General features: G+C 49.5%; 1 protein-coding gene across 3 annotated transcripts in view; it reads right to left on the bottom strand.

The window, feature by feature from the left end:
• Positions 1–25,247, bottom strand: part of CNIH3 (cornichon family AMPA receptor auxiliary protein 3) — a 247,843-nt gene that overhangs the window by 162,185 nt on the left and 60,411 nt on the right. For all 3 annotated transcript variants that reach the window (XM_086693935.1, XM_086693934.1, XM_086693932.1), the window contains one exon: positions 18,080–18,202. The gene's annotated coding sequence lies outside the window, so the exon portion shown is untranslated. The remainder of the gene's footprint in view (positions 1–18,079; positions 18,203–25,247) is intronic.

Raw genomic sequence — 25,247 nt, forward strand, 5'->3', positions numbered from 1 at the left:
AGAATGGGAGAAGATATTTGCAAACGACATATCAGATAAAGGGTTAGTATCCAAAATTTATAAAGAACTTATCAAACTCAACACCCAGAAAACAAATAACCCAGTGAAGAAATGGGCAAAAGACATGAATAGACACTTCTCCAAAGAAGACATCCTGATGGCCAACCGACACATGAAAAAATGCTCAACATTACTCACCATCAGGGAAATACAGATCAAAACCACAATGAGATACCACCTCACACCTGTCAGAATGGCTCACATGAACAACTCAGGCAACAACAGATGTTGGCGAGGATGCGGAAAGAGAAGATCTCTTTTGCACTGCTGGTGGGAATGCAAACTGGTGCAGCCACTCTGGAAAACAGTGTGGAGGTTCCTCAAAAAACTAAAAATAGAACTACCCTATGACCCAGCAATTGCACTACTAAGGTATTTATCCAAGGGATACAGGTGTGCTGTTTTGAAGGGACACATGCACCCCCATGTTTATAGCAGCACTATGGACAATAGCCAAAGTATGGAAAGAGCCCAAATGGCCATCGATGGATGAGTGGATAAAGAAGATGTGGTATGTATATTTACAATGGAGTATTACTCGGCAATCACAAAGAATGAAATCTCGCCATTTGCAACTATGTGGATGGAACTGGAGGGTATTAAGCTAAGTGAAATTAGTTAGTCAGAGAAAGACAAAAATCATATGACTTCACTCGTATGAGGACTTTAAGAGACAAAACAGATGAACATAAGGGAAGGGAAACAAAAACAGTATAAAAACAGGAGGAGGGACAAAACAGAAGAGACTCTTAAATATAGAGAACAAACAGAGGGTTGCTGGAGGGGCTGTGGGAGGGGGATGGGCTAAATGGGCAAGGGACTCTTAAGGAATCTACTCCTGAAATCATTGTTGCACGACATGTTAACTAATTTGGATGTGAATTAAAATAGGTAGATGATAGATAGATAGATAGATAGATAGATAGATAGATAGATAGATGATAGATAAAAAGAAAGGTGTGGGCTACCAAAAGAAAAAGGCAATGCAATGTTGTTTGAGAATATTTGATTTATCATGTTATTGTGTGACATCATCCTAACCTCCAAGGCATTCCTCTTCTCTTACCTCTTTTCCTTCTCTAAGCACTATTTCTTCCCTTGACCCTTGACTTTTCCCTCTCCTGTGCATCCCATATTCCTACCCCCTTTCAAAGCTCAGCTCAGAAATCCTCTCTTCTGGGAAATCTTTTGTCACTCACCAGGTTAAACAAAGGGACTATCCTACGTTGTCCTACAGCTTTCTCTACGTAGCTCATCATAAAAAGGGAACTGTGATATTTATTTATCTCCAAGCCCTGGAATAGCATATAATAGTCACAAATTCATGGTTGTTGAATGCATAATTAAATGCATTCCAGACCATCTATTGGGATCCTGAATAACAAAAGAAAAATAAAATGGGTGACTACTAGTTTATTATATTTGGTTGTGGATTTCTCTGATAGTTTAACGATGTAATTTCCTTGAATAAAGATGCTTTTGAACTATGAAAAAAAAGAAATTTCGATAGCATGACTTTATATAAAAACCAACCCCAGAATTCTTCAAGATAAGTAAACAAATAAATCCTAACTGCATTTGGAGGTCACGCCTCTGTGATCGTGAGTGTAGGGCCCACAGTCAGACTGCCCCAGTGCAAACCATTGCTCCCGGACCTCACTGTGCGTCCTGAGGCAAGTGGATCAGCCTCTCTGAGTCTCATTTTCCTCACGCGTAACATCGGGAGCCCAATAAGGACCCACTTCAAAAGGTTGGGAGAATTAACGGAGCTAATACATGTAAAGTGCTCGTAACCGTGCCCGGCACATAGTAAGTGTCGACTGAGTGTGTTGTTCGTGGAAATGTGGCTCCGCTGTGGGAACGCGAACCCACAATCATTATCACATCTTTCCAAAGTGAGTGAGTGCCAGAGCAGACAGAGACGCTTCTTCGACCAGGGTTCTCGGGACAAGGCGAGGGCACGTCACTCAGGCAGACCCCAGGTGGGAGCTGAGCAGAGAGCTAGAAATCTGGGGCACAGACATGATTCTCCCAATGGAGCCCCTCACGCTGTTGGCTCTCAAATAGTTTCCAGCCTCCCCGTGGCGGATTATTTATGCCTGTAGAGATAAAAAGGAGAATTTTTGCAAAACTACATGATTAATTAATCAACAACTGAGTGGTTGATCTGCAGCAAATAGATATTTCCTACAGAGGAATCAATTACTTGAATGCCAACTTGGTGTTTTATAGGCCCTTAAAAGGTCAAGGTAATTCTTTATAAGCGTCCATTTTGTTTGTTAGGAGGGAAAGAAAAGGAGGAAGAGAGAGAAAAGGATGGAGGGAGGAAGGGAAGGGAAGGGAAGGGAAGGGAAAAGAAGGGAAAGGAAGGGAAGAGGGAAGAGAGGGAAGGGAGGGGAAGGCAGAAAGGAAGGGAGGGAAGGGAGGGGAAGGGAAGGGAAGGGAAGGGAGGGGACAGGAGGAAGGAAGAGGAGGGAAGGGAAGGGAAGGGAAGGGAGGAGGGAAGGCGAAGGGAAGGGAAGGGAGAAAGGGTGGAGAAAAGAAGGAAGGAAAGAAAGAAGGGAAGAAAACGTACTATCAAAAAATTTGTAATGTGAACTCCTATATGAAAGAAACCCAGACTCCACTTCGGTACATGTTTGGGTATAAATCTGTAGGAAACAGGCTGAGGGGTACACAGGTGTTTTCGGAGCCCCACCTCCGACAGGGGAGATGTTCTGTGGGGGCTGTGGTAGGGGGCCAATGGGAAGTGGGGGCACCAGTACCCCGTGGAGATGCCCCCGGTGTAAAAAGAGCAAAATTCGGTGGCTGAATCAGCTGCGTCGCCTGAACCTCAAGCTGAACTCACATGTCCACGCCCCCCTGGAGGTGCCACAACCCAGATGTGCTTGTGGAGGTGAACAGAAAGGGATTCTTGCCAGAGGAGAAGACACCCGATGTGCCTCCTACAGGCTGAGCGCCAACACCAGGCGACGAAGGCAGGAAACCCGCCAACCGGCTAGACGCCCAGCTGGCCAGATGGGCCACGCGAGCCCACGAGAGTCCCCGTGGAGCAAGCGCACCTTCGCACGTGTGTCCGACTGAGCGCGTGAGATGACGCCGCGCTCAGGCGGTCTGCACTCCAGGTCCCCCGCAGTCCAGGTGCGTGTGTGACACCTGGGTGGCAGGCTGGCCAGGATCACAACCCCGCCCACCCCTCTGCTAACCCCACGGCCCCTCCTGCAGACGCGCCTCGAAGGCTCACTCACCACCACGGCGCACCGAGCACCGTACTCGAAGCTGCGGAGGACACGGTACGGCCCCTGGGAGAGACAAACGAGCAGCCAGGCGGCCATGGTTCAGTGGGCTTAGGGCTACAAGCCCAGGAAGCAGCCGTCAGGAGGGGATCGCCCCTGGACAGAGCCCTGGAGAAGGGCCAGCGCTGATGTGGACGATGGAGATGACTGTCCACACCCCAATGTCCCCTGCTGCTAACACTCCTGACGCCAAACCTCACTGCCGACTGCCGGACCACGGTCTCTGTGCCACACGTGGTCCGGGCCTCCCCCCGCTGAATTGTTTGAGTTTCTCTAAGCACCTACAGGACCGTGAGCGACAATGATTAGATCCCTAATAGAAGCTGTTACCCCCTCCCCCCCAAGAAGCTGGAGCTGAGATACACCGGTCCTGTGGTCGGAGACGCTTCGTTTCGAATGCTCAATAACCCAGTAAAGCTGCTTGGGCACGCTGTGAGCAGTGATCATACTTAGTCCACTCGGGACGCTGCAACTTTATGCTCAATACACTTGCCATGGCGTTTTAATGCGTATTTTCCTTCTTGAACAGCTCCCTTCCCCCCACCACTCATGAGTCTCCGCCCTTGGGTCAACCATGCCTCGTAATATTGAGCAGATTCAAATCAGTTTCCAAATCTCCTTTTTTATATTCAAGGTTTTTTATTTAAAAAAAAACTTTAATGTTTATTTTTGAGAGAGAGATAGAGGCAGAGAGTGAGCAGGGGAGAGGCAGAGAGAGAGGGAGATACAGAATCCGAAGCAGGCTCCAGGCTCAGAGCTGTCAGCACAGAGCCCGACGTGGGGCTCGAACTCAGCAACAATGAGATCATGATCTGAGCCGAAGTTGGACACTTAACCGACTGAGCCACCCAGGTGCCCCTATTTTTAAGTTTAAAAAAAATTTTTTAAATGTTTATTTCTTGAAAGAGAGAGAGAGAGACAGAGACAGAGCATGAGTGGGGGAGGGGCAGAGAAAGAGGGAGACACAGAATCTGAAGCAGGCTCTGGGCTCTGAGCTCCAAGCTGTCAGCACAGAGCCCAATGTGGGGCTTGAACTCATGAACTACAAGATCATGACCTGAGGCAAAGTCGGATGCTTAACTGACTGAGCCACCTAGGTGTCCCTATTTCTAAGTTTTTAAAAGCAGGCTCCATGCCTAATGTGGGGCTCGAACTCACAACCCCAAGATCAAAAGTTACATGCTCCACCAACTGAGCCAGTCAGTCACCCCCCAAATCTCTTTTTTTTTAAGTTTTTTACTTTTATTATTTATTTTGAGAAAGAGAGAGCATGCATGAGTGGGAGAGGGGCAGAGAGAGAAGGGGAGAGAGGATCCAAGCAGACTCCAGGATCTGAGCTGTCAGCACAGAGCCGGATGCAGGGCTCGATCTCATGAACCATGAGATCATGACCTAAGCCGAGATCAAGAGTCAGATGCTTAACCGGCCAAGCCACCCAGGTGTCCCCAAATCTCCTTTTTAAAAAATGTTTCTTTCTTTATTTTGAGAGAGACAGAGACAGCACAAGGTGGGGGAGGAACAGAGAGAGAGAGAGAAAAAACCCCAAGCAGGCTCCACACCACCAACACAGAGCCCTACATGGGGCTCGAACTCATGAAACTGTGGGATCATGACCTGAGCCGAAACCGAAAGCCAGACACTCAACCGACTGAGCCACCAAGGCTCCCCTAAATCTCCTTTTTTAAAAAGACACATGGGACATGAGTCTAGATCTGGGCATTCAGGTGCCAAAGAAAAGAAGGAGGCCAGGGAATCTTTGTATTCCACCTGACAAGTATCTCTTGAACATCTTCTCTGTATAAGACGTTGAGCTAAATAGTAATGTATGCAAATACACAAAGGACCTCCCTCAAGATACTGACAGTCAGATGTGATAGGACCAATGTTAGAAAAGGGGACAAGCAGAATGAGGCAGGAACGAATAATGAGTGACAGGTAGGCATTCAGAGAAGGAAAAGATCACCATCAGAGAGGCACCTGCAAAGTTCCCCCAAAAGATCCTACATGTACAAAAATTACCTTAAAGATAAAGCATTTCCAGGGCCAAACACTGGATAATCGAGCAAATTCCTGCTGCATTGTTAGAGACCCAAAGATGAGGCAGAGAAGATGATGCAGGCGCAGTAGGGATCCCGTTAGCACATAGACAGAATCAACGGCAGTAGGGGGCGGCTGCTGCCAAACATCCACTCAAGATACCTGCAAACAGAGACGACTCTGTCCACAGATCCAGAGTGCGCACAGTAGGGACGTCTCCACCTTGCGGGCGGGTGTTCTGACCCTGAGGTCTTCAAATATTTTTAAAGTATAATAATGAGTGTCAGCGAGGAGTGGAGAAAAAGAAACCCTCGTGCACGATTGGTGAGAATGCAAACGGGTGCAGCCGTCTTAGAGAACAGCATAGAGGTTCCCCCCACAAATTAAAAATAGAATTACCATACGATCCAGTAATTCCACTACTGGGTACTTACCTAGAGAATATGAAAACGCCAATCCAAAAAGATATGTATGTCCCTATGTTTACTGTGGCATTATTTACAATAGCCAAATGACGGAAGCAAACCAAATGTCCATCAAGTGATGAATGCATAAAGAAGATGTGGTACGTATACACGATGGAATATTATTCGGCCATGAAAAAGATTTAAATCTTGCCATCTGCGACAAGGTGGATGGAGCTAGACGGTACAATGCTAAGTGAAATAAGTCAGTCAGAGGAAGACAGATACCATATGATTTCACTCATATGTGGAATTAAGAAATAAAACAAAGAAAAAAAGAGACAAAAACCCAGAGTCTTAAATACAGACAATTGATGGTCACCAGAGGGGAGGGGAAGAGGACAGGTGGGTGAAATAGGTGAAAGGGATTAAGAGTACACTTATCCGGATGAGCATCGGGTGATGTATAGAATTGGTGAATCACGGGTGCCTGAGGGGCTCGGTAAGCTAAGCGTCTGACTCGTGATTTTGGCTCAGGTCATGATCTCGTGGTCATGTGAGATCAAGCCCCACTTTGGGCTCCACGTTGAGCATGAAGCCTGCTTGGGATTCTCTCTCTCCCTCTCCCTCTGCCCTTCCCGCCACTCATGCTCGCTCTCTCGCTCTCTCACTCAAAATAAATAAATAAAAATATTCCAAAAAATTTAATTTTTAAAATGTTTTTTTAAATTTTATTTTTGAGACAGAGAGAGAGCACACGCAGGGGAGGGGCAGAGAGAGGGAGACACAGAATCTGAAGCAGGCCCCGGGCTCCCAGCTGTCAGCACAGAGCCCGATGGAGGGCTCGAACTCACAAACTGCGAGATCATGACCTGAGCCGAAGTCAGACACTTAACCGGCTGACCCACCCAGGCACCCCTAAATAAAACATTTTTTTAAAAAATAATTATTGAATCACTATTTTGTACCCCTGAAAGTAATATAACACTGTATGTGAATTGTACTTGAGTTTTAAAAAATAGTAAAAAAAAGAGGTACAATTCACTCCCCACAACCACCTTGCTATGAAAGGTGCACAGAAGCTTTGCACTTTGACCTGCTGTGTAAGTTTCCTACTGAGACACAATACACTGACCAAAGAACACAAGTATCTTGGTCTTTTCATTTTTCGTTATAAAGGAACAACATAGCATATTATATTCCTTACAAATCTCTTGTGAAATTGGACAAAACGAACCCTCCCTGGAGAGACTGGTCCATTCTGGGTGAGCCTAAGAAAGCTGAGATTACAAATCAATGCAAAGTCACCAAGGTGCACAGCACAAGCACTCTGCCTTCAACAGTGGACTCCACAATGAAAAGAAGAATTGAAATAATGAATTCATGCGTGGAGAAGCCAAGGTATTAAAAAAAAAAAACTAATGGTGATTTGAATTCAGTTAAACATAAAAATAAATCCTAATAAGTGGTAACTACAGTTACCATACATGATAAAATCATTATAAATCGTGGAAGAAGAGTTAAATCAATTTTATAATAATAATAATTTGATGATAATATATTGGGGGAAATTTTCACATCTTGCCAAAACCAGGAGATTGAAAAGGGAGGTGCTGTTTATTTCTTTCCACAATTCACAGGGAGAGTCAAGACACGGATTTATTTATGAAAATTGATGTATTAGGAAATGTAAGTTTAATATATTATTTAAAGAAAAAATGAGGGGTGCCTGGGTGGCTCAGTGGGTTAAGCATCTGACTTCGGCTCAGGTCATGATCTCCTGGTCTATGAGTTCGAGCCCCACAACAGGGTCTGTGCTAATGGCTCGGGGTCTGTGCTAATGGCTCAGAGTCCGAGCCTGCTTTGGATTCTGTGTCTCCCTCTCTCTGCCTCTCTCTCTCTCTCTCTCTTAAAAATAAAACAAAATAAACATTAAAGAAAAAATGGAAACTATAGGCTGACTTCTAGGTAAGATAGAGAAACAGAGCCCAGATTTACCTCCTGCTTGAACCAACTAAGAAAACAGACAAACTATATATAAAACTATGGTTTTCAAGACACAGGATGGAAGGCAGCAATGAAGGACGGTGACCTCTGAGAGGCAGAACACAAACAAACGTGAGTCTGACATTGGCCCCCTTACTGTCTTGAGAGAGTTTCTAGGCTATGGGTCAGAGAGGAGGAAGGGGGACCCAGGCAGAGCCCCATGGTCTCCCTGAATTGAGGACACAGATACGGGAACACAGGAGGGCCAAGACAGCTAGTGTTCCCAGGACAAAGTACCAAAGAAGAGAGAGCTGTTCACAGAAACAACTTAAGAGATCTACAGAAATTCCTCCTCTATTTGTCAGCCAAATGCTGACCAGCTTGTACGTGTGAGGAAACTAAGGCTGGGGAAAGAATCACAAGAAAGTCTTAGAAGGAACAATTCCTGGGGGTTTCACAATGACAGAAAGAGTTCCTTTTCTTACTAGGCAGAGTGAAAACTCTCATAATTCACAGAAACTCAGCAGAATATACAGAAGGTCTGTGCCAGTACTTGGGGGAAATTATCCACAGATTAACTGCTGCTCTGCTCTCACCTAACAAATATTAAAAACAAGATGGAAACGTATCAAACTAGTAACTTAAGCACATCCCCAAATAAAGTTCAATAATATTTAGAGGAAATACAAGAGCACCCAGGACCAAACAAGGTAAAATTAACTGTCTGGCATCCAATCAAAAAATACAGGGTATGCAGAAAGGAGGAAAATATAATCTATAACATGGAGAAAAAAAATCTATCAACTGAAACTGATCCAGTAATCACAAAAATGATAGAATTCGTGGGCATGGCTATAAAAACAGTTGTTCTAACTATATTTCATATGATGAAAAAGCTAGCAGAAATATCGCATATATTAAGTACAAATACAGAAGATATTAAAAAGATTCTAACTGAAGGTCTATAAATGAAAACTACAATGTCTAAGATTAAAAGTATCCTGGATGGACTTACAGTAGGTAGAAATTTCAGAGGAAAAGATTTGTGAACATAAATACATAGCAATAGTACCTGTACTATAACTTCGAGCAGCCAAACAATTGGAATCCAAAAAGAGAGGAGAGTGAGGCACAGAAAAAGTATTTTATTTTATTTTATTTTATTTTATTTTATTTTATTTTATTTTATTTTATTTTATTTGTTAATGTTTATTTATTTTTGAGAGAGAGACAGAGCACAAGCAGGGGAGGAGTAGAGAGAGAGGGAGACACAGAATCTGAAGCAGGCTCCAAGCTCTGAGCTGTCAGCACAGAGCCTGACGCGAGGCTCGAACTCATGAACTGTGAGATCATGACCTGAGCCAAAGTTGGATCTCAACCGACTGAGCCACCCAGGCACCCCTAAAGAAATTTTCCCCAATTTGTTTAAAACTTTATAAACCCCACAGATGCAAGAAACCCAATGAACACCAAGCAGACGAAACAGAAAGAAAACTACACAAATACATCAACAATACATCACTGGCTCATAACCAGTGATAAAGTCTTAAAAGCAGCCAGAGGAGGAAAACACACAACACACATCAGAAGAGAGAATGGCAGCAGACTTCTCTCTGGAAACAACAGAAGCTAGAAGACAGTGGAGCAAAATGTTTTCAGTACCGGACAACACGTTAACCCTGACTTCTATACCCAACCAAAATATATTTCCAAAAATGAACATGAAATAAAGACTTATGCATACCTACAAAGGTTGACAAATTCATCCCCCTAGGGTAAGCCCCAAAGTCAACAGCACAAAACTGGTCAGACCCTTCGATTCTATCTCAGGGATGTGAATGAATTCATCATCAGCAAACCCCTCAAGAAATGTTAAAAGAAGTCCTTCAGGCAGAAGGAAAACTATAACGGGCGGAGGTGTATATCTACACAGCAGAATGAAAAGAACCAGCATGGTAACCATGCAGGTAAATGTACTGCTTGTCTCTTGTCACATAATAAGTTACCACAAATTTAGTGGCTTAAAACAACACCTATTTATTATCTCACAGCTCCCATATGTCGGGAGTCTGGGTTCAGGTTAGCAGGGTCCTCTACTCATGGTCTCACTAAACTAAAATCAAGGTTGTAAACCTGAAGTCCCTTTTTCTTTCTGGCTGTCAGCTGAAGATCACTTGCAGCTCCAAGCGGCTGCCCGTGGGTCCTGGCCCTGTGGCCCCTCCACGGACAATTCACGACATGGTTGTATGCCCTTTCAAGGTCAGCAGGAAAATCTCCCGCACTTCCCACTTTGAGCCTCTGACCTCCAAACCGTCTTTCAAAGGGCTCGCCTGGTTAGGTTAGACCTACCAGGATAATCTATCTTGGTTAACTCAAGGCCAACTCATTAGTAACCTCATCACAGAGAGATCTCATCATATTCACAAACCTCACCCACACTCAAGGGGAAGAGAATATTACAAAGCATAATGTGCACTAGGGCATGACTCCTGGAGACCTTGTGTGAATCCTGCTTCCCACAGTAAATATAAAATGTTCTACTTATTATTTAAATCTTTTTATGAGCGAGCTGTTTAAAGCAATAGTAATAATGTATTCTGATGTTTATAGCACATATACAAATAAAATATGTTACAACAAGATCACACAAAGGATGAGGGCAGGTTGGAAATATACTATTATAAGTTGTTTGTGATATCTGACTGGCATGATATTACCTGTGGCAAGTTGAAGATGTAGACTATAACCCAAAAGCAAACACTAAAAGACCAAGTGTTAAAGACAATAAGCCAACAAAGTAAATAGAATGTAATCATAAATAGTACTCACTTGATCTCCAAAAATGCAGTAAAAAGAGGAGAGGAGGGACAAAACACAGATGGAGCAAACAGAAGACAAGATGATAGATTTAAAGCCAACTGTATTTATAATCACATTATCTGCAAATGGTTTAAACAGTACATCTTGGAAAGTGATGGAAGGTGGAGCCAGTCCTGCCTTCACTCCTTGGTGTCCAGGCCCATATAATACATGGTACCTACTGGAGACATGACGTACAATGGCTATTCCTTTAAGGTGTATGCCGCCTTCTGGAGAAGGCGTCCCACCCCTCAGGGCACCGTCTCCAATCTGATGCCTCGGTTTTGCCTTCAAAAGAGGACTCCATTTCTCCCTCCGTCCGGCACCTTCTGAGTGATGGAGAGTGTGATGGGTCAAGTGGACCCCATAATCACATCCCCACTGTTCCATCTCGTGTGCTGTTCCATGGGTTACTTGACGCACTGAGATGTTACATGGGATCCCATGTTGGTGGGTCAAACACTGAGTCCCTCAGCGGGCGGTGCCGGCTGAGACCCTAAAGTCAGGAAAGACAAACTCATACCTGTAATACATGTCTACTGCAGGTAAGATGAATCACTCTGCCTTCCAAGGGGAAGAGGTTTAGTGCGATCAACTTGACACCAAGTGGTTGGTCCGTCTTCTCAAGAGATGATGACGTATCGGGAGCTTAGCACTGATCCCTATTACCAGAAGATGGGCGTTCAGCAGCAGCAGTGTATGTAGCAGCCTTGTCGAGTCAGAGTCCCCACTGCTGTGTCCACGTAGCCTCCCCCGCCAGCAAGAGTACTCCATCCATGCAGCTGTCTCACTAGCACCAGAGTGACCAGTGAGAGAGGCTAGCCTACATCACTGGTCAAGCCATTCTGCCTAATTGGTTGATTGGTGCATTTCTGTCGTAGATGCTGTAAACCATACCGAATCCAGGATGACATTTATTACCTGGCTTCCATTTGCCTCCCTAATCTTACAGGAAGCCCTGATAACACTTTGGAAATCGATTTCAACTCTGACCCTATATAGAGCGTTCACTGAAATGTCGGAACATTCCCTTTTCGTCAGTCAACCCAGCTACCCAAGTAAATGACAATAGGGATGGGGGGAATGGTTATCATACCCCCTTGCCGTGGAGCTGTGGGGTCCTTCTATGGCAGAGACCATGGAGACTTGGCCACTTCTGTAGTCGGTTTTGGGTCCGAAAACTGTCTCGTGTCTGGAAAGTAGTCAAAAAATTATTACTTTTTAAATTTTTTTTTTCAACGTTTATTTATTTTTGGGACAGAGAGAGACAGAGCATGAACGGGGGAGGGGCAGAGAGAGAGGGAGACACAGAATCGGAAACAGGCTCCAGGCTCCGAGCCATCAGCCCAGAGCCCGACGCGGGGCTCGAACTCACGGACCGCGACATCGTGACCTGGCTGAAGTCGGACGCTTAACCGACTGCGCCACCCAGGCGCCCCAAAAAATTATTACTTTTTAAATTGTGACATTTGCCCTCAGCCTCCTGGCCCTCCATCCTTGATGGAGTTTTGCCTTGCAAAAGTTTTGAGTGCATATCTGAGCAATACCCATGGCACTTATCCCTCATGGCCCCTAGGGATACCGTGTTCTGACCGTGTTCTGACCATCCCCATAGGTCCCCGAGAGCCTGGTCCTATGGCTATCACTCTGACCTTGCCTCTCGCTATAATAATAATCATGCTCCATTTTGCTTCTGACACATATGTGCCACCACCTGGCCTTAATTCTTTGGGGAATCTATAATTTCCACTTCTGTAAGAGAACCTGGTTCTGTCACAGTGTCTCCGGAGAGCAGCCCTGGCCTGTAGAGGAGTCACCGCTGAGCTTCCCAAGGATGCTGGGGCTCCTTTCTCCAGCATGTACCTTATTACTTTGGAAAACAGAGTGTTGTCAGACCTGACCACCAAACACAGTCGTTGGTGAGCTTTCCGGAAAACCTTTAGATAAGATTTCCACTCTAGCATACCCACTTCTCTGAGACTTACGATTCCTTCTTTCACTGCCACAGCATTTGACATTTCTACCTCCGTTAGCATGAACCATTGTTTTTTCCAGGCTTCTAAGAGCCATCTTTGCAGTATATTAGCACCATCTCCCAGGCTCTTTGCAAGGATATTAAATCCTGTATCATGAAAGCGTAGTCCCATATTGATATGCTTCCATCATCCAACTTTACGTCCTCTCCTGATCTAGAATCCTCAGAATGCTTTCCCACATACACTGATCTACAATCCCAGAACCCTCAGAATTCTCCCCCACGTACACTGATCTAGAACCCTCAGGATCTTCCCCCCACGTACACTGATCTAGAAACCTCAGGACACTCATCTACTGATCTAGAACCCTCTCTCAGAATCCCCCCCCACATACATGGATCGATAACCCTCCCCCATGTACACTGATCTAGAATGCCCAGGACCCCCCTGTACACTGATCTAGAATCCCAGAACTCTCAGAATCTTCCCCCACATACACTGATCCAGAACCCTCAGAATCCTCCCCCCATGTACACGGATCTGGAACCCTCAGGATCCTCAGGATCTACACGGATCTGGAACCCTCAGGATCCTCAGGATCTACTGATCCAGTCCCGCACCCTCTCTCAGAATCTTCCCCCACATACACTGATCCAGAACCCTCAGAATCCTCCCCCCATGTACACGGATCTGGAACCCACAGGATCCTCAGGATCTACACGGATCTGGAACCCTCAGGATCCTCAGGATCTACTGATCCAGTCCCGCACCCTCTCTCAGAATCTTCCCCCACATACACTGATCCAGAACCCTCAGAATCCTCCCCCCATGTACACGGATCTGGAACCCTCAGGATCCTCAGGATCTACACGGATCTGGAACCCTCAGGATCCTCAGGATCTACTGATCCAGTCCCGCGCCCTCTCTCAGAATCTTCCCCCACATACACTGGTCTAGAACCCTCAGGATCCTCCCCCCATGTACACGGATCCAGAACCCTCAGGATCCTCCCCCCATGTACACGGATCTGGAACCCTCAGGATCCTCAGGATCTACTGATCCAGTCCCGCACCCTCTCTCAGAATCTTCCCCCACATACACTGGTCTAGAACCCTCAGGATCCCCCCCCCATGTGAACTGATCTAGAACCCGCAGCATCCTTTCCCATGTGCACTGATCCAGAACCCTCAGGATCCTCCCCCACATATAATCTCCCAGCTCGTGCCAGAGAATGGCGTCGAGGTCTTGGAGCTGCCTCAGACTATGGTCCGTTTCCTCCCTTCATAGGCCCATCACTTCTCCAGCCAGGCTATGGAAGGGCTCAACCCTACTTATTGGCCTGGTGGCATCATCTTAAAAAAGAGGGAGGGCTAGCCTTTAACAGTGAGAAACGCATCACTTCTGTGGGCCCAGAAGGTTCAGAGGGATCTAGAGATTCAAGATTTTACTGACCTAGATGTCCCCACTGTGGTCTCAGGATTCTACTCTTCCCAACTCAGGGCCATGACCTCGGCATAGCAGGCTTGACAGAATGACAATTCAACCGTCTCAGGGACACTTGTACTGTTCCAATTGTCTTGGGCCATTTGGCACAGCCTTCCCATTTGGCCTTATTTGGTGATTGATTACCATTAGCCTTGACTATCTTTCTTCAAGGCACCGATTGCTCCTGTCTATGACCTTCCAGTTCTAGCTTCTAAATTACTGCTTCCTCCTAAATTGGCAAATGCCTGACGTACCACCGTGGCCAGTGCATTCATTCCCACTGGTGTTGCATTCCAGTTGGCCCCAGCAAAAGTTGGGATGGCTGCATCAGTAGAGCATGCCAGGGGCAACCCATGCTCCCCGCATCAGGGACGGGCATCTCGCTGCCAGTTGGGTGGAGGGTGATCAATACAGGTGTCCAATACAGGTTTGGTGAATGGACGGTGTGTAGGTAGACAGCTGCTGGGAGGGGAGGAGTTCTCTGGAACCCCACCTGGTCAGCCTGAGAAATAGCTGAGAAACATTGGCATTTCCTAACCAAAAGTTTTCCTTTAATAAGAACACTATACAAATAACAGGGAAAGGAAAAGCAATTCTTTGGGGACTTCCGACTTCTCAGCAATTAATGATAAATCTGTAAAGTGACAACTAAAATGAACAATCATTAACCAAATACGTTATGACCATGAAACACTAATGTAAGTTCTAATACACTTCGGTCAGTATCAACATCAGTCAGAGGGGCCAGAGGAGACGAGACGCTCTGCCCTCCAGGCCCTGGAGCCTGGTGGGTGACAGGTGTCTATGTCACTCTCAGCACTGCCTCCTTTGGGATATTTATGGTGTAGTTACCAGGCAAAGCCGAGGAAAGAGAAGGGCAAAAAGAGAATTTCTTCATATTGAAAACTCCGGCACTGTTTCCAGACCAATTCAGAGTCGGGGGCCCTCTCTGCTCCTCCCTGGTCATTTATCGAATTGCCAGAGAAGCTGAAATATCTCCAATTGTTAGGAAATATCACTGTTTTGAATTTTGACATCCTTTTGTTCATTCGGCCTCCAGTATGGAGACAACCTCAAAAGTGTGAACACAGGTAGCCCCTGGGTACTCACCCATCCTGTGGTCATCGATCATCCTTCAACGGTCCAGTTAAGGGGCTGAATGTCTTAGTTCTGGCTTATGATTGTCACAGTCCTTGTTGCTAAAAAAACATGTCTCCGTCCAGAGCCCTGCGTCAAACGTGCCCCATCACCATCTCTTTAGGAAAGATGCCCCGTGAGGATCACCGGCAGACAATGAGACAGTGTCACGGACTCAAACACATTTATTTGTCAGAGCTAAGGCTTCTGATGACCCCAAGGTTTCCTGAGAGTTAGGGGAAAGGCACCTGAGTCCAGACCAGAGGCGAGGCCTGGTGAAGTAAGTGGGATGCTCGCAGCTCCACGTTCGTTCCACAAACGTTTGTGAGTGTCCGCTCTGTGCAGGTGCCGCGGACACCGAAGAGCAAAACCCACCCAGGCCCTGCCTTCTAGAGACTTCTAGCAGGGAAAACAGAAACTGATATAAATACATGTGTAGTGTATACATATACATGCACGTTGTGTGTGCATATAAACGTAATACCCTGGAACAAGCTGCGGGAAGATCTGTGAGGGTCTAGGTCCAGAAAGTTCTAAGAGGGAGCACAGTGTGATCTGCTCTGGTCTGGGAGGGCAGGGAAGGCTTGCCTGGGGGGAAGGGGGGGAAGGGCAGGGCCCACAGTTCCGCCCCCTCCCCACCCCAGGGCTGGAAGATTGAACACTGCGTTTCCCAGACTCCCTTGCCAGTGGGTTCTGCACGGGGAGGTGGGAAGTGGGAGGCAGGGAGATGCGGTCGCTGCTGCTGTGGCGGCCGTGGGCTCAGGGCAACACCACGCTCTCTTCTGTGCATCCAGCCCCCGGAGGCGGCCGGGCTTCCTAAAGCAGCCAGTCTTTGAGTTGCTCGCCTCCCCCTTTCTGCTCGGCCACTCTTGCGAGACCTCCATTACCAAATTCCTGCATTAAATTCCCTCTGTTTCAAACCCTAGAGGAACTTTTGCTCCCCGACAGCACTAACGCTCAGCTCCTGACACAGCCCCACGAACGGACTCAAACAGGGGCGTCTGGATGGGTCACCGTTAGGGACGCTAGCGGCTGCAAGGCTCGAGACCCATAAAGCTTCGACGACCGTGAAAGAGAACCTCTTGTCTCTCACAGCCCCAGAGCCACCTACTAGAGGTCAGACCTCACACCTGATCGGGCAGACTGCAGAATTATCAGTAACAGACCCACCGCGTCTCTTTTGAGTCCTGTCCTGTGATCTATAACCAAGCAAGCAACCCAGCTGCACCTCTAGGTTGTGGGTCTGGAGGTGCACAGGACACACGTGGCACACAGGACCAACGGCCCTTCCAGCCCCAGGAAGGTCCAGGCACAGATCTGAGGAAAGGCATTCCAGGCAGAGGGAACGGCAGGTGCGAGGCCCAGAAAGGGAGCCAGCATGGCGAGCGTGAGGGACGGGGAAAGGCCGGCGTGTCTGGAGCACGGCAAACCAGGAGGAGCTCAGAGGGACGTGGTGCCGGAGAGACAGCGGGGTCACGTCTGGCCCAGCCAGGATGAGACTCATTTTCTTCTGGTTTAATAAAATCCAGTTGAAGGCGAAAAGCAGGCGGTTTCCTGGGGTTCTGACACTGACCACCCAGAGTCAGCGCAGAGCCCCCTGGTTCAAGGGCACAGCCCCCAAGAAGGCAGTCACTGCTTCAATGCCAGCTATGAGCTCAGGGTCCTGAGGCCGCCCACACGTCTGACCAAGTGGCTAAAAATGCAGGGGTTGCTATGGCCTCCTCACTAGGGTGACTCACAGCCCCCAGGGAAGCGCGGTGCCTGTGGTTAGAGCTGGATTCGAATCAGGACCGGCCAGATGGAGAGACACATAAAGCCAGGTCTAGGGGAGGCCCAAAGGCAGAGCCTCCATATCCTCCCCCGGGGACCTCCAGGGACCCAGGGTGTGTCACCAACCGGGGCAGCTCCCTCCGGCCTCAGTGCCCAGAGTATCTGTGGGGTTTGGTCACCACGGAGAGACTGGTGGGCTGAATCATGGGCCACGTGGTTGGACTGCACCTTTTTTTTTTTTTTAATTTTTTTAACGTTTATTTATTTTTGAGACAGAAAGACACAGAGCATGAACGGGGAGGGTCAGAGAGAGGGAGACACAGAATCCGAAACAGGCTCCAGCCTCTGAGCTGTCAGCCCCAGAGCCTGACGCGGGGCTAGAACTCATGGAGCACGAGATCGTGACCTAAGCCAAAGTCGGACGGTCAACTGACTGAGCCACCCAGGCACCCCTGGACTGCACCTTCAACAGCCTCTCCTCCCCCGAGGGCAGGCTGGCACCACGTGCTCACAGCCCGACTGACCACAGGCTTGGTGTTTCTGGGGTGGGCTATCTCGTCAGCATAAACCATCAAGAACCACCACGAAACGGTGGCGCTCCTATCACTTGGGAAATCCGGTGGGTTTTAGAAGCTCCACGCTAGGAACCTGGGACAGAGACCAAAGAAATTCCTGACGACGTAACAGCAGGAGAGTTTCACAGTCAGAGTTAAGTTTTACAAAGATCATCGATCGCAGCTGCTATGTGGAGGGGTGGACAGCAGGCATCTGTGGTGGCGTTCCAACAAGATGGCCCCCGGGCAGACACCTGGTGCCCTTGGTCCTGTCCATGTCCAAGCCTGGTTCCGTAGCCTTCCCGGTCATTCCGGGAGCTACAAAATGCCCTCATAACAAAGTGTTTCTGCCCAGGTTCACTGGGAACGGTTTCTGTACTTTTCCACCAAGAGCCCTAAGCGTGGCACATCTTTCTAGGCTCCTATGGCCTAGAAACAGGAGCCTAGAATGCGGCGGGGGCCTCGAACGCTCGGCACAAAGCTCCCGCTTACAACGAGACGGGAAACCACCAAACCTTTGGCTGGAGACAGGTGTGACGGAAGTTTCGTCTGCATGGTGGCACCAGGCTGGATCAGAGGTGACGGTGGTGGAGACGGAGAGAGACAAACAATGTCGAGATAGGATACGGGTGTTCCCTCTGCATGGAGGATGGAAGAGAAACAAATCATCATCGTGAAAGCCAAAGTTGTGTATGAGGGACAACAGTAGGCACCGAGTTATGAAGAACGTCCCATAAAGAACAGTCAGCTCCTCGCCGCGTCCTTCCTGCTTCTTCCCGAGGTCAAGAGGCCACGGCCCCGCCTGCTAACGGCCCAGACGCTCAAATCTGATGAACGGCTGCTTCTCCTTGAAGGGGAAATGGGGCGGTTTTGCTGACTCGGCCCCATTTTCCCAGTCAGGCAAATTTATTTCTCGTACGCACACGCACCCTATTCAAGAGCCTCGTCTCCCGCTTTCCTGTCGTGCAACTTGTCCTCAATTCCCTCAGGGAAACTCCCTCTGTCCTCCAGTTTCTTCTTTTTTTTTTTATTTTTTATTTTTTATTTATTTTTTTTTTAATTTTTTTTTTTAACGTTTATTTATTTTTGAGACAGAGAGATACAGAGCATGAACGGGGGAGGGTCAGAGAGAGGGAGACACAGAATCTGAAACAGGCTCCAGGCTCCGAGCTGTCAGCACAGAGCCCGACGTGGGGCTCGAACTCACGGAGTGTGAGATCGTGATCTGAGCCGAAGTCGGCCGCCCAACAGACTGAGCCACCCAGGCGCCCCTTATTTTTATTTTTTAACATTTACTTATTTTTGAGACAGGGAGAGACAGAGCATGAACAGGGGAGGGTCAGAGAGAGGGAGACACAGAATCGGAAACAGGCTCCAGGCTCCGAGCTGTCAGCCCAGAGCCCGACGCGGGGCTCGAACTCACGGACCGCGAGATCATGACCTGAGCCGAAGTCGGCCGCTTAACCTACTGAGCCACCCAGGCTCCCCAGTCCTCCAGTTTCTTCCACGTGCGAGCCGAGGAAAAGCGAGCCCAGCGTGGTTAGTGCACAACAGTGCCAGCGACACGCCCTCTCAAGGAGGAAGGTAGGCCTGACACTAGGAAGCCAGGTCTCATGTCCTGAAGATCCCATCACCTCCCGGAACGTCTAAGGACACACATTTCCCTGCGGACCGGCAGCACCGATCTATACCATCATCCTTCCTTAACTAGCCCTATGTCCCCATAGGTGTCACTGTTTAGTAAAAATGAAAACCTTCCATAATCAGTTTCAGGGATGACGGATTAAATCACTTACCTAAATGCTAATGTTGCAACGGAGAAGGATTTTGCTACAAATTTTTCTTGCAGACATACAACCTGGCACCGACTGATATTATCAGTTTTTAATTTATTTTTTTAAATTTTTCAATGTTTATTTATTTTTGAAAGAGACAGAGTGTGAGGGGGGGAGGGGCAGAGAGAGAGGGAAACACAGAATCTGAAGCAGGTTCCAGGTTCCGAGCTGTCAGCACAGAGCCCGACGCGGGGCTTGAACTCACAAGCCGTGAGATCGTGACCTGAGCCTAAGTCGGACGCTCAACCGACTGAGCCACCCAGGCGCCCCAATATTATAAGTTTAAATGGTGTTAGTGGGCCAGCCTGGGCACCCAGTTGTATTTTTATTTTTTTTTATTTATTTATTTTTAACGTTTATTTATTTTTGAGACAGAGAGAGACAGAGCATAAACGGGGGAGGGGCAGAGAGAGAGGGAGACACAGAATCGGAAACAGGCTCCAGGCTCTGAGCCGTCAGCCCAGAGCCCGACGCGGGGCTCGAACTCACGGACCGCGAGATCGTGACCTGAGCTGAAGTCGGAGGCTTAACCGACTGAGCCACCCAGGCGCCCCATGTATTTTTAGGAGAAAGTGTGTTAGGCCTTCAAACAAACACTTCCAAGGTGACTGCTGGAAACGCAGGTTTTGGAAGCTGAACACAGCTTAACTCTTAATAAAAAAAAATTCTAATGAGACATACGAAGTTATATAATTATTTTAAGTATAGTAGCGGAGAATTCCAACATGCGTGTCGAACGCATGTGACTTCCTTTCTCGCCACTTAATTGGTTCTGGTAACCTGCCAGTTCTCTCTTTGTTGTTCTAAAGCTGTCATTACGAGTTTTGCTGGCTCGCAGGGCGACAAAAAGACAAGCTGGAGGTATGAATTCTGCTGCCTGAGTTTTCTACATATATTTATTAATACTCCTTAAATTATCCTCGAAGCTGGGTGTCTCTCTCGATTTAGAGCCTCTTCTCACCTGGTTTAGCACCGCAGTCTCCCTTTGACTGTTCGTACGGCCAGATGCAGCTGCATTTATTCACATGTTTTAAATGAACGCAACGCCTAGCTTGTTGACATATCGGAGAGTCTACATGTGCCCCGGTTAAAGCCCTCCTCACGACGACACCTGCAGGGCCGGTAGAGTGGAATTAGCCCCATTTGGCAGCACTGTTCTTTTTTTTCGGGGCAAATGCCCGAGCGGGAGCTAAGGGCTCAGAGAGCCGTATTACCAAGCGACATGGAAGGAACGGTTTGGGTTGCATTTCAAGTTTCCAAAGGAAATTTCAAGTCGAGGCCATGAGACAAAAGCCACAGGAGCCACGTGGAACGGAAACACAGCTGCATTTGCACTGCGCCTCCAGGAACCGGATTTTCTTCTTCTGCGCCTCTGTCCCCGGCGACGAGAGGGCAGGGGTTCTGAAGCTGCGATCTTCAAGGCCAGCCTTGAAGGCCACGATTACCCACAGCGTGTGACTTCGGCAGTCGTCGTGCACCAGCTGACGGGTGAGGAGAACCCACCGGGCTTCACGCACGGTCCCGTGGATGGAGCCACGGGACCACAGAAGTGAGGAAGATTCCGTGGCCCTCCTCCCGCAGCTCCCGATCTGGAGACAAAGCGAGTGGCTATAATACAAAGCAGACAGGAAAGAGGTTCCCTAGGAGAAGAGGAAGCAAAACCACGCGGAAGGGCAAAGCGGGGACCGATGCGTTCCAACCAGGTGGCGGAGGGAAAGCTTCCAGGGGAGGAGGCTCTGAGTGGAAGCAAGGAGGGTCCCTCAGACGGCAGAGCAAGGACATGGAGGCAGGAAAGGCAGGTGGGGTGGCGCGGGGAGCCGGAGGAGACAGACGCGGTGGGCGAGGGGGCCGGAAAGGCAGGTCGGGGCCACATCCTCCAGGGCCTGAGGCCACAACCAGGGCTTGAACCAGACACTATCTGACCCGTGTCATAGAAGAACACCCGCGTGACAACGGGGAAGATGGGCTGGAAACCTGACCCACCCAGAAGCTCCTGAAATACCCAGAGTAGAGTTAATCAGGGTGGAAGTTAGAGCAGAGCCACGGCCCTGGGATGAGAGGTTCACAGGAAGAAAGCACGGGGTTGGCAATCGATCATTCGGACGTCGAGAGGCACCGGAGTCCAGAGAGAATGGAGGGCAAAGGCTGGAAGCTGGCGGGGCATCCGGCCAGGGTAGGGGCCCCCAGCAGCCACGTAGGTAAACACGGCAAACGGAGCAGCGAGGCGGAAAGTGGGTGTCGTTTCAATGCGGCCAGTTTTCGTCACTGATGAGAGATGTGCATGAGGACATCCAGGAGAGCGTCAGAAAAACGGTCATAGCTCAGACCCTGCAGGAAGGGAGCCTGGAAAAGAAGATAAAAGATGGGAAGATAGAACTTGGAGGAAAGCTGCATTTAAGTTGTGAAGCTAAGCCTTAGTAAGCAGAGAGGGGACCAGGAACAATCACAGAGAAGACACGGCCCAAGATACAGCGAGAGCCAGAGGAATGTTCCCGGCGCTCACGAAGGGGAACGGGGTCATGGGGTTTGAAAATACCCCCAAACCAGAGGCGCCTGGGGGGCTCAGTCGATTGAACATCCACCTCTTGATTTCTGCGCAGGTCACAATCTCACGGTTCCTGACTTCAAACCCCGCATCGGGCTCTGTGCTGACAGTGCGGAGCCTGCTTGGGATTCTCTCTCTCTCTCTGTCCCTCCTGCGTGCTCTGTCTCTCAAAATAAATAAATACACTTAAAAAAAATTTTTTTTTAATTTTAAAAAAAAGGAAAGACAATCCCCCCAAACCAAAGCTCTTTGAATTTGCTACCTGTCTTGGCTAAAACCAGAGTGGAACGATCAAACCGGACCTGGCCTTGGGGGTGGTTCAAGGCCCTGGCCCTCCCCCACACACCTGCTCATGAATATTCAGGACACACGCCTCCTCTCGGCAGAAAACTACCAGGTCCGTGAGACTCTCAGGGGACAGTTCCAGCACTGAACAAAGTCGGCAGTTTGGCAAAGCCCAGGTCGCACCCTTTCCCCCTCGATCGGTGCGTCCGATTCCTATTCTTCAATCTGCCCTTCCTGCCCCGGGTCCCGTGCTGCCGGTGGAGGGAATGGAGTCGTGTGTTGGGGGCGACGCTGACCGTGAGCAGGCGGTGGCTCACAGCCCACTGGGTCCGCTGACGTTGGCCAGGTGTCTCCCTGAAGGCCCGGCAGCTGCCGCGTATCGACACAGCGCTTTGGCCAACGAGCGCTTCTCCGCGCGTGGACGCACTTACGCCGCCCCACCAGCCCACAAGGAGGACGCTATTTTGCTCCCTCTGATTCACACGCTCAGAAACCCCTGGCCCCTCTGTCTCGGGGCTGAGTCTGCGTCGTTCCGGAACTTTCTGCAGCTTGTCCTCTCCGCCGCGTGGCACCCAGCTCACATGTGGCCGGTGATCCTCGCCTCTACCCGAGTCAGTATTCTCCGCTGGCAGCCTTTCCCCCATGACTTGTCCTAATTTTAGGTGGCCCTCCCTCCGTCTCTGCCCCCTCACCCTTGAGCCATCAGAGAACCTACATGACAACTTGGCATTAAGAAACATCCACTTCCCACCTAAAAAAAAGTGCCACCAAAATGCAAACAGGCTTGAAAGGGGGCTGTCCCAACCGGGCACACCCGGGACAGCCAGACCAGAGGTGGCTGGGCAGGCTGCCAACTGCTGGCCCTCGCTGCACAGGGCCCCAGCCGCACACACTGCCCACGCCCCGTGTCCCGGGACCTCACTCTGCATCCAGGGAGGCCAGCCTCGCAGATGGTGGCCGTGGCCTCCCTGGCCTCCAGCTTCTGGTCGGGAGAGGCCAACAGGCATCCGAGGATAGATGAAGCAGACGATCGGAAACGTGCCCCCCGCCCCCTGCTGCTCTGAAGGTGACGGTGGCCACTCGTGTCCATGGCAGGCCCAGGTCCCGCACGCAGGCACCTCGTGGGCACCGCCCCCACCCTGCCTGTCCCGGCACCCTCTGTCACCCTGTGGTGGGACTCACCCCTCACCGCCCGTTAGGCCCTCCCCCGCCCACACCTTTGCATGTCCCCTCGTTTAACTGTCCTCAACCACCACATTTGAGGGTCACCTGCCGACACGGTCCCTTTCCAGAACAAGCTCAGCAGCAGCCCCCAAGCCCCAACGACTGTTAATAGTTGCAACGGCTAATGTGCTGACGGAGCAGAGGACACGAGGACATGAAGCTTCAGACAGCTAACCTGGGATGAAGGAACGAGGTCCTCGTCGCCCGGGGTCGCCGTCCACACCACAGGCTGGCGGCTTTGGCCAGCAGGGCTCCCCCACAGGTGTGAAATCAAGGCGATGGCGGGGCTGTGCTCCCTCAAGGGAGGGGAGCACCCACCCTCACCTCTCCTGGTGCTTGCTGGCCGTCCTGGCATTCGCTGGACCGCACCGTGGGGCTTGGGCCTGCATGCGGCCTTCTCCTTGGCCTTCTCGGTGCGCGTCCCCGCCCCCACGCGGCCTTCTCCTCTTGTGCCCGTTGACGAGGACCTGCCAGCACGGCACCCGCACCCGCCGCTCAGTCAGCAGGAACCAGCCTGGACGTGCCCGTGAGCGAGAGCACCGGCCTCGGTCACGACGCCGTAGAAAAGGCCACGTCCGCGCGAGACTTTGGAGGCTCGGGCGGAGGCGCCGTGTGTGGTGACGACATGCGATCGTGGAGGCCGTAAGGGACGCTGTTGCAGTAGAAGACGTGGGCACGGTCACGCTGGTCTGACCGCTGGCTTTTTCCAGGTTTGCTTTTCCGGAGTCAGTTACGGCTCCTCTCGAAGACTTCAACGCAGAAGGAACCTCTGTTCTAAGCCCGCGCGGACTTGCTGCTCGGGTGTTCCAACGGTGGTATTTTTAACGATCGTTCGTTTGTAGAATCAAGGTGACATCTCTAGGCAGACCGAAGATCTAAAATTCTTAAATCCCGGGCGCCTGTGGGGGCTCAGTTGGTTAAGCATCCGACTCTTGGTTTCAGCTCAGGTCACGGTTTGTGGGTTCGAGCCCCACATCGGGCTCTGCGCTGACAGTAAGGAGCCTGCGGGGGTTCTCTCTCCCTCTCTCTCTACCCCTCCCCTGCTTGCGCTGTCTGTCTCTCTCTCTCAAAATAAAAAAGATAAACTAAAAAAATAAAAGTTAATTCAAAAGTAAAATTCGTAAATCTCAAACTATAAACCATTCCTCTCTGCCACCTGACCCTGCAAAATCAACTCAGCATTTCCATTAATGGGCTTTACCACCGTAGGCAAAGCACAGTCCGAACTCCACGCAGCACTGAAGGTCCTGTCACCTCGCTTAACCACGCACACCCCTTACATCCCATCACACGTCACGCATTTCGTTTGTTCACTCAACAAGTAGTAATTAACCATCTACTTCTTGCTTAGCAGGCGTCAACAGGGTGAACTGTGTCCCCAGCCGTACAAGTACCTGTAAGAAACCATACTCAGTACCCGTGAATGTGCCCTTGTTAGGAAATGGGGTCTCTGCAGGTGTAATAAAGTTGAGGTCGTACTGAATTAGGGTGGCCCGTCAGCCCAGTACCTAGTGCTCGGTCAGCCCAGGACCTAGCGCTCCGTCGGTCCATTTGCATTTAGTCATTTCACAGGATATTAACCAAAGCAAGAGAAGTCATCCTTACTGCGGGCTCTGGCCTGGGAGTTCCGTCTCTTAGCAACCGCCCGAGGGCTCTACCCTCCCCCTCAGCTTGGCGGCCTCCACCCCATCCCTCCCCCCACAGCAGTGAAATTCAAGCCAGCAGCAGGGATGGGACATTGTCGTCGGCTCCTTCGCGTGTAACACCCCACTGCCCTGTACTGATTCCAGGCAG

Source organism: Puma concolor, chromosome E4, assembly GCF_028749965.1.
Source record: "Puma concolor isolate L17-30 chromosome E4, mPumCon1.1.hap2, whole genome shotgun sequence".
Lineage (NCBI taxonomy): Eukaryota > Metazoa > Chordata > Mammalia > Carnivora > Felidae > Puma > Puma concolor.